We start from the raw sequence: 9,471 nt of genomic DNA on the forward strand, positions 1-9,471 counted from the left end.
AGAATAGCAGTGAGGAAAGTAGCTGCCAGGAAGACATTGAAGCGCCAAAACCCTACTCCAGCCCAAGAAAGTTTGCACGTAAGCTAATCCATGCCTTGGCTGGTTTCATCTATTCTTCTAGGCTTCTGCAACATGCTTGTATTTCTTTCACAGACCTCTACTGAAGAAAACTCCAGCGAGGAGACACAGTCTAGTCAAAGGGACTCGAGCTCGAGCAACTCTGGGAAAACCACCACGCAGAGCCAGCCAGACTTGCCACCGTCGGCTTCCAAGAAAAGGTCAGCTCCTGAACCTGCTGCTTCCCAAGCTCCAATCGAAGCGGTACAGGGCGGATTACGCACAAAGAGCCGATGCATCAAGAGGGCTCGCAAGGAACCGCAAACCTCCTCATCGAACCCGGAGCTTTCGAATGTAATTACTCTCCATACTCTCCTTGGCTCATTTTTCATGTGAACCTATTGCTGTTCTCATTGGCTAACCACTCCCTTTGCAGACTAACGACACCTCTAGTGGGGAAGTCGAGGAGGTATTAATGCCATCCACCACCCTGGACCTAGCAGCTTCTAAAAGTGTAGCTGACAAGGCTGTCAATCTGGCCCAGCCCACAGCAGAAACACAAGAGCCGATCACCTCTTCATCGGCTGTTCCTCTGGTCTTAGGAGAGGTACACTCCCTTTCCTTAGCTCTGCCTTTCTCTTTCGCTGTATACTGACGTTGTTCTTGTTGTTTGTCAGGGTTGTGACCTCTCAAGCTTGCTAACGTTCGACCCTGAATCCATCGAACCAGCCACGTCTAAAGCAAGCGAGGAATCAGGACCCAGCGCTACACATGTTCAACTCCAGCATCTCAAAGCCTTGCTTTCCTCCTCTATTGAGACATTGGTTGAAGACCCCGAAGAAGTGAAGAGCATTCTTGAAGAAATCCAGCCTCATCTCCCGGTGACGTTGCAGGTGAAACTCTGGCCAGTTGTGACTCTGTCTGCCTACAGGTCAAGGGTGAAGTTGGCTCGTCAGAGAATCGGCCTACGCCACGCCCAGCTTCCGCTGAAAGCCGATATTGCAGACAAATGTCAGCGGCTTAATGAGAAAAAGGGAGCTTTGGACGCCAAAACTGACACCTCTGTCAGCACTGCTGAACTTGAGACCTTGCGAAAGGAGTTGGAGGATCTTGAAGAAAGGGTCCGAGCAACCAAACAGCTCATCCAAGATAAGGAAGCTCTTATTGCCCACTCCCACGAAGAAGCAGAAGGCCTCAAAGCTGAACTGAAGACTGATCTGGCCGAAATTCGTGCTCTGAACAAGCAGCTGGTGACAGGACAGGACGAAGATGATGAGGCCGAGATCACCGAGGTGGATCGTGTTCGTGCTAACGCCCTCCATGCCCTTGAGGCATTCCTTCAGTAGAGCTTCTCTATGTAACCTGATAACTGCTCAATTGTGCTTGTAACAGTTTGTACCTCTTGAGTCGATGGCTGCGCATCGGCTTTTATTCTAAAGTCGATGTCTGTGCATCGGCTGTACTTTTTTTTTACTGGCCGATCAAATTATGCATCGGCCCCCATATTTCAATGTCCATCATCCCACATACTTGAGAAATATTTCTTGAGCTGCTGGCCATTGACAGCCACTGGGCACATACTTCGTAGCCTCGTACCTTATCCGTTTAAGTGCCCCCCCCGAGCCGAATCTTTCAAGTAATTGAAGATATCGACTCTTCAGTCATCCTACTATGACTACGTGACATGCTTGAGGTGAGATCATTTCTTTTACTGGCCGATCGCAGGGATCGGCCTTGCCACGTACGTCTATTGATTCTCGTCTTGCTACTGTCAGGCCGGTGGATAAGACCAGCCTCACCCCGTTTTTGAAGCTTCGATGTGCTCACAGCCGTCCAAACTGATTCCAAAGATCGGCTCTTGGTCGTCTGCATCCCAAATATTCATGCCAGTTAGTGAGATCTCGATCGAGTCATCTGCATGAACGACCTCCACTTCATCTCCATCCCACTGTATCAGGCATTGGTGCATTGTGGATGGAATGCAACAGTTAGCGTGAATCCAATCCCTTCCTAGCAGGACAGCGTAAGTGCTTTTGCTGTCGACGATGAAGAACGATGTAGGGATGGTTTTTCGGCCTACGGTTAAATCTACGTTCAGAACACCTTGTGCTTCTGATGCTTGGCCATTGAAATCGCTTAGTGTGACGTTGGTCTTGATCAGATCTTCGTTGGAGCGTCCCAAACGTCGTAGCATGGAGTACGGCATTATATTGACTGCCGCTCCCGTGTCAACCAACATCTTGCTGACAGGCTGCCCATTGATATAACCTCTCAGGTACAGGGCTTTCAAATGCCTGTAGCTCCTCTCTCGTGGCTTCTCGAAGATAACTGGCCGTGGACCGCAATCGAACTGTGCTACTGGCATTTCTTCGGTCCTTGGAGCACAAAACTCCGACGGCAGTATGAATACCATGATTGTATCAGCCGATGCCTCTGCATCGGCTTTTGTCTGCTTGGGGCGCCATTCTTTCTTTGGCGGGCGCGCCTCCGTCTCCAACGTCTGCTGAATTTTCACGGCCAGATCTGGCCGTGCCTTCCTCAACGTGTACAGGTACTGCGCCTCGGCTTCCCCCAAGTTTCGTAGCCGCTGAACCCTACGCTTTTGGGAATGACTGAGTCCATCAGGGCACCACCTTGGCCGGTGGTATCTATCTTCTTCTTCATCTTCGGACTCCCCGAAGTCTTCCTCTCGAGATGACTCAGCTCGTCGGTTCTGAGGTGGGAGAGGCCCTAGACGCTTGAACACTGAAACCTCATTTGTGCCCTTCCTCTGCTGTTTACATTCTGGGCAGTTGTCGATTGTAGGCAATCGGCTCATTCCTGAGTCCCAGCAGTGCTTAAAGAAAGGACAATCCCAGTGCCTATCCATGTCTTCCTGCTCTCTTGACCTCCCTTTAGCGTGACGCTCATATTCTTCGTCGTCTCTATCATATCGACGATATTTCCTGTTGTCTGCATCAGACCGACGATATCTCTCATCATCCATGTCGTACCGCCGACGTCGGCCGTACTGATGCTCATATTTGTTAAGGAGATGCGCGGAGAGTGGTCGTTGATACCGCACGCTTCTCACTTCTTCCTCGGTCAGGTACCGTATGTCATCATATCGGGGCCGGTCGCGTGGATCGGCCTCCTATTTATCCTTGCCACGGGAGTGACTGCTTTCTGCTTTATCCTTGCCATGGCGGTCTACAAGCCCTGCCATGTTAACATCAAAAGAGAAACCTGGCTCGCATCTCATGGAGTGATTGAGTTCCACCATGTTGACGCCAGGAAACGGATGTGTGTCCACCTTCATGGCAAACTGACCGAAGATCAATCGGCCTTGTTCTATCGCCATTTGAATTTGCCGACGCAATTCTTTGCAATCGTTGGTGACATGGGTGAACGTGTGATGCCATTTGCAGTACGGTCTCCCGTTCATCTCTTGCACCGTAGGGATTTTATGGCCTTCGGGTAACTTCAGCTGTTTTTCCTTCAGCAGCAAATCGAAAATCTGCTCAGCTTTGCTTATATCAAAGTCAAACCCTTTTGCAGGCCCTGGTTGTTTCACCCATTTGCAGGACACGGGTACTGCCCCCCGAGCCCATTCAGCTACGGCGACTTCCTGATCTTCTGCAGAGTCTTCAACTTCTTCTGCCTCGACCAGGCCTATTGGGCGCTTGAACTTGTCCTGGTACAATTCTGGGTGGCGCTGCTCATACAATGTCAGCTTCTGGACCATATGCGCCAGTGAATTGTAGTCCACTTGGAAAGTCAGATCCTTGAGTGGCGCTGCGAGGCCTGCCACCGCGCACTCGATCGCTTCTTTCTCAGTTAAACGAACCAAATAACATCGGTTCTTGACAGTTCTGAAACGTTGAATGTACTCAGACACCGTCTCTCCCCGCCTTTGCCGCACCTGCGTCAGATCGGCAATGCCAGCTTCGGTAGCTTCTGAGTGATATTGTACATGAAACTGCTCTTCCAGTTGCTTCCATGTCCGAACTGAATCTGGTGGCAACGAGGTGTACCACCCAAAAGCTGGACCCGTGAGAGATTGCGCAAAGAACCTTACACGTAGCGGGTCTGATGCCGAAACCATGCCCAACTGTGCCAAATATCGGCTCACATGCTCAATTGAGCTAGACCCTTCTGATCCACTGAACTTTGTGAAGTCAGGGAGCCGATACTTGGGCGGCAGCGGGATCAGGTCATATTCATTGGGATACGGCTTGGAATAGCCGATTGTTCTCCTCTTTGGCAGGATACCGAACTGGTCTCTCAAGATTGCACTGATTTGATCCACGGTATGAGCTGCAGGGGTTGAGCTCTCATGACTCGTTCCGGTGGCATATGTAGCTAGCCACGCCTGTTTCTCAGCATCTGCTCCAGTAATCCCTCCTGCTCCAGAAATCCCTCCTGCTGTAATCTGGTTCGTGCGCGCCCAGTTGTTGCAGTCCGGCACGTATGTGCACACGTATCCATGTGGGATCTCTTTAGGCGGCTCGTACAGGAATTGGTAATCGCCAGGATCGCCTCCAACCTTGTAGACGACGTATGCCGGTGAACCCTGTTGCTCTGGAGCTGCAAACGTGAATGGCAGTTGCGACTTGGTGTGGAGCGGTATTTCTCCCTGGTGAGTCCCTAGGGCAGGTCCTGACGGAGAATACTGATGCTTCATGATTTCCTGAACCACGCGAAGCGCAACACGCTCGAAAGCGTTCACCAGGCTCTCAGAATGACGATGTAGAGAATGAGCCACCATATAATTAACTTCCTGGCGCAGGGCTCTGGTGCGTTCCTCCGAAGGGAGAGACAGATCTAGTCCCTCGAGCACGCCTTCGGGTGTGAATCCTTTGAACCTAATGCCATGTGAACGGGTTTTTTCGAAAGAGCCGATGAGATCGGCTTCGAAGACGGCCTTAAGCTCATCATACTTCTTCTGGTGCTCTTCAGGCAGATCTTCGTACTTGACTGGTTCGTCCGACATCTCAGCTGCAGATGTTGACGTGGTTGTTGCAGATTGTCCCACCGGGCGTGCCAGAATGTGTTGCCTGCCAAAACCCACCGGCGAGCAGCGACGAGCAACACGAAGAGCCGGGAGGCTCCCGGACCGCCGGTGGGCCCCGGTCCCTCGGTCAACGGCCCGCAATGCTCCGGCACACGTCCCGACGGTCGCAAGGGCGTGCCACCTGACCTATACCTGGTCGGGAAGGTGTTGGATCGCTTCGATTAGCTTCCCGCATGGTAGACACGTAAACATTAAATACGAGCCCGATCGGCTCTCGGGTTGCCTCGTGAATCGGCTCAAAGAGCCGATTGCCCCATGGTTCACGTTGGATTTACGATGACATGGGGATCCTGCTTGATCAATACAAAGTTAAACCAATCTACGACAGTATAGGGTTTTCACCGCATAATCGGAACATCCTACGCGTAGTTGAGCCTAGCAGATACGAAAGATGATGGAAAACTAACCCTAAAAGAGGCCTAAAAACCAACATTAAGTCAATTCCCGGAACAATCCCTCTTAGGACTAACAAACCATACCTCACGCACTACCGGATCGTTCAACCCGTTTGCAAGGCCTAACCATACGGATATTAAACTAATCCTTGGAGAACAAGGAGCAACTATAACAGATCGGATCTACTAAATAAAGAACAAGCAAGATGCTGCCCTTACACCTGAGATAGGTGTAAAGGCAGCTAGATATCGAGGGGCAGCGTAGCTAAGCAAGCATATCATAAAAACATCGATGCAAGCCCCAAATCATCTACGATAAGTAGTGTTACTCGCCATCAACAAGGCTTCAGTACGAGCAACACCAGATAACGAATAAACCTATACTGCCTAGATCGCAAGATGCGATCTAGGCAGCATGATGCTTACCCAGAAGAAACCCTCGAAACAAGGGGTGGCGATGCGCCTGGTTTGTGTTTGTTGTGAACGTGATCGTCCTCCTTTCTCAATAACCCTAGGTACATATTTATAGTCCGTAGACTTTCTATCTTTGGAAATACACCTAACCGTGTACGAGCTAAACTCTATCTCTTAATTCTAAACTAAGATGCAATCTACTATAATATACAAATACATGGGCAATCTAGCCCAAATTCTCGCACGAGGCCGATTCAGAGACACTCCACGCGTATATCCTCCAAGCCCATCTCAATTACGGCCCATCTCTTGATCTGGTTAAAATCTGGTGATAACAGTTATTACATCGAGTTCTTGGTTTAATACTGTGATGTACATGTTTCCATTAAACTAAACACCTGTTTTAATCGGTACCTATTTGTATGAACTTTCGTTCGCATCATTGCTTCCCTGCAAATCTGTATGTTATGTCTACATGCTTGATGCTTTGAAGTGTACCACTCTTGATAGTTATCTACATGAGAAACAAGAATTATATGAAACTTTGTGACCAGATCTCCGTAGAACTTGTAAGCTAGCTTCATGTATGTGTTTGATTTCAGGGAGACAAGTACAAAGGTAAAGAACCCACTCCTCTAGATATATTCAAGGAATGTCACTTCAGCCGGAAAAAAGGCTTCTCCTCCGTTGTAAAATATGCAATCGTAAGTCAACTTTCATAGGGTAACATTTTATAAGTTGTTGTATCTTGGTGTATGTGGTAAACTGTTTGCTTCATTGCAAATGAAGGCTGAGATGGAAAAGCAGCTAGCTATACCTACGGCAGATGGAGGATGCAAGACTGAGATCCAGGTTTTATCTGAGGTCCTCTCAAAAAGTACAGCAAAACCTGGCTTTCTTCGGAATGTGGGACTTATTATTCCTTCTGGATCGAAAATAAGGAATCTGGCAGCAGAACTGGAGAGAGAAGAGGGATAGTGCAAAGCTACAAGATGTTTTTAAGAACCAGCATGATCAAATGGTTGAGCTGACCAGCCAGGTACAAGAACAGAAAAAAGCGGGCAGACATGGAAGGAACAATTGATACGTTGACTAAAATTATACGGCAGCAAAACTAGAGATCAGAAACGTGTTGATCTGGTTGTGCCATGGTCATGAATTGAACTGTTATATTTTCCCTGGTTCCAGATAACTGTTATTTCGATTTGCGGACTGGTGCTGCCATGGTCCACCACAATAGGTTGTTTTAGACAGTGCCAATGGTGCTTTATGATTAAATTATTTGCCTGTAATTATACCTGTAATTATGTCATGTAATATGTCGTTTGTAATTTTCGTTTTGACGACTAGGCCGTAACGGTGTCATGTAAAGCCCACTGGGCCGTTGTCGGATGCATTGAAACAAATTTAGCCCAGTACTTTTTATCTGGGTCTTAACATGCGCTATATGTCTAGCCTGTACAAGCCCAGAATTGGGCCTTAAATCATCGAATCCTTGCTTGGGCCTCATTGTAAGTGGACACATGATGTTATAATGGGCCCAACAAGAATAATAAAAATAGGCCTTTTTTGGCGGCCTGTAGATAACCCAATAATGACCGACAACACCATGGGCTGCCCATTATGGGCTGGCCTATGGTAGTATGGCCGTAACTTGGGCCTTGGAAATTATAGGCCTTCACTACAAGAAAAGTTGCCATGGCCGACGAAGTTGAAGTCGCGCCGTGGTTGCTGGTGTACCATGGCCGACGATTTTTGGTCTCTCCGTTGTGCATGTCAAAACGTCTTTTTCTCGTTTTTGAGGCCACCTAGCCCGACGAAAACGGCCAAAACGTCGCGTATGGTGGCCCGGGACGTGGTGCATCACGAAATCTCGGGTTCGTCGGCCGAGTCAACGCAAATCCGCACCGCCCAGGGATGTAGGGCCCAGATGGCAGCCTCTCTGGCATTGTTTTTTTCTCGATCGCGCCATCTCGTTCAACGCTCTCCGATCGAGCCGTTTACGATGCAGGATCATGGGTCCCGCATGTCATCGATCCTCTATGAACCAAAATTCTTTCTATTCTTGGATTTTTTTTGACCCCCTGATTTATGGCTACTTCCTTTTTCTTTTGATCCCTTGCCGCCTTGGAAACGTTGAGACCGCTGCTGCTAAATGGGATCCGCATGTCATCCTCTATGTGCAATCAACTTTCTTTTCTTGGAGTTTTTTTGGCACCTCATATTTGGTCACTTCCCTTTTTCTTTCGATCCCGTGCCGCCTCTCAAACCGTGAGACCGCTGCTGCTAAATGGGACCCGCATGTCATCCTCTATGTACTATAAAACTTTCTTTTCTTCAATTATTTTTGGCTCCTGATATTTGGTCACTTGCCTTTTTCTTTCGATCCCGTGCAGCCTCTCAAACGGTGATACCGCTGCTGCTAAATGGGACCCGCATGTCATCCTCTATGTACAATCAAGTTTCTTTTCTTGAATTATTTTTGGCTCCTCATATTTGGTCACTTGCCTTTTTCTTTCGATCTCATGCCACGTTTGAAACGTTGAGGAACCTGCGAGCTCATGGGACCCGCATGTCATCCTCTATGTCCATCAACTTTCTTTTCTTGGATTTTTTTGACCCCCTAATTTCTGGCTACTTTCTTTTTCTTTTAATCTCAAGTCGCATTTAAAACGTTGGGACCGCTGCTGCAAAATGGGACCCGCATGTCATCCTGTATGTACAATAAAAGTTTCTTTTCTTGGATTATTTTCCACCCTCTGATTTTTGGTCACTTGATCTCATGCCGCCTTTGAAAACGTTGAGGAACCTGCTGGCTCATGGGACCCGCATGTCATCCTGTATATACTATAAAAGTTTTTTTCTTGGATTTTTTTTCTTTTGATCCCCTACCGCCTTGGAAACGTTTGAGTAAGCTGCTGACTCATGGGACCCGCATGTCATCCTCTATGTACAATCAACTTTTTTTTTCATCTCAAGCCGCATTTGAAACGTTGAGACCGCTGCTGCTAAATGGGACCCGCATGTCATCCTCTATGTACAATAAAGTTTCTTTTGTTGGATTATCATTGGCTCCTGATATTTTGTCACTTGCCTTTTTCTTTCGATCTCATGCCGCCTTTGAAACATTGAGTAAGCTGCTGGCTCATGGGTCCCGCATGTCATCCTCTACGAACAATAAAATTTTCCTTTCTTGGAGTTATTTTTGACCCCTAATTTCTGGCTATTTGCCTTTTTCTTTTGATCTCCTGCCCCCTTTGAAACGATGAGGACGCTGTTGGCAGGTCGGTCCCACATGTCATCCTCTATGAACAATAAAAGTTTCCTTTGATGGATTTATTTTGAACCCCTAATTAATTTCTGGATATTTCCTTTTTTTCTTTTGATCCCCTGCCGCCTTGGAATCGTTGAGGATGCTGCTGCCTCATGGGCCCCGCATGTCATTCTCTCAGAACGGTAAATGTTTCTTTTCTTAGATTTTGTTTACCAAATGATTTTTTGCTTATTTTTTCTTTCGATCTCCTGCCGCCTTTAAAACGTTGAGGATGCTGC

The sequence above is a fragment of the Lolium rigidum genome, chromosome 5, assembly GCF_022539505.1.
Source record: "Lolium rigidum isolate FL_2022 chromosome 5, APGP_CSIRO_Lrig_0.1, whole genome shotgun sequence".
NCBI classification, from domain to species: Eukaryota; Viridiplantae; Streptophyta; class Magnoliopsida; order Poales; family Poaceae; genus Lolium; species Lolium rigidum.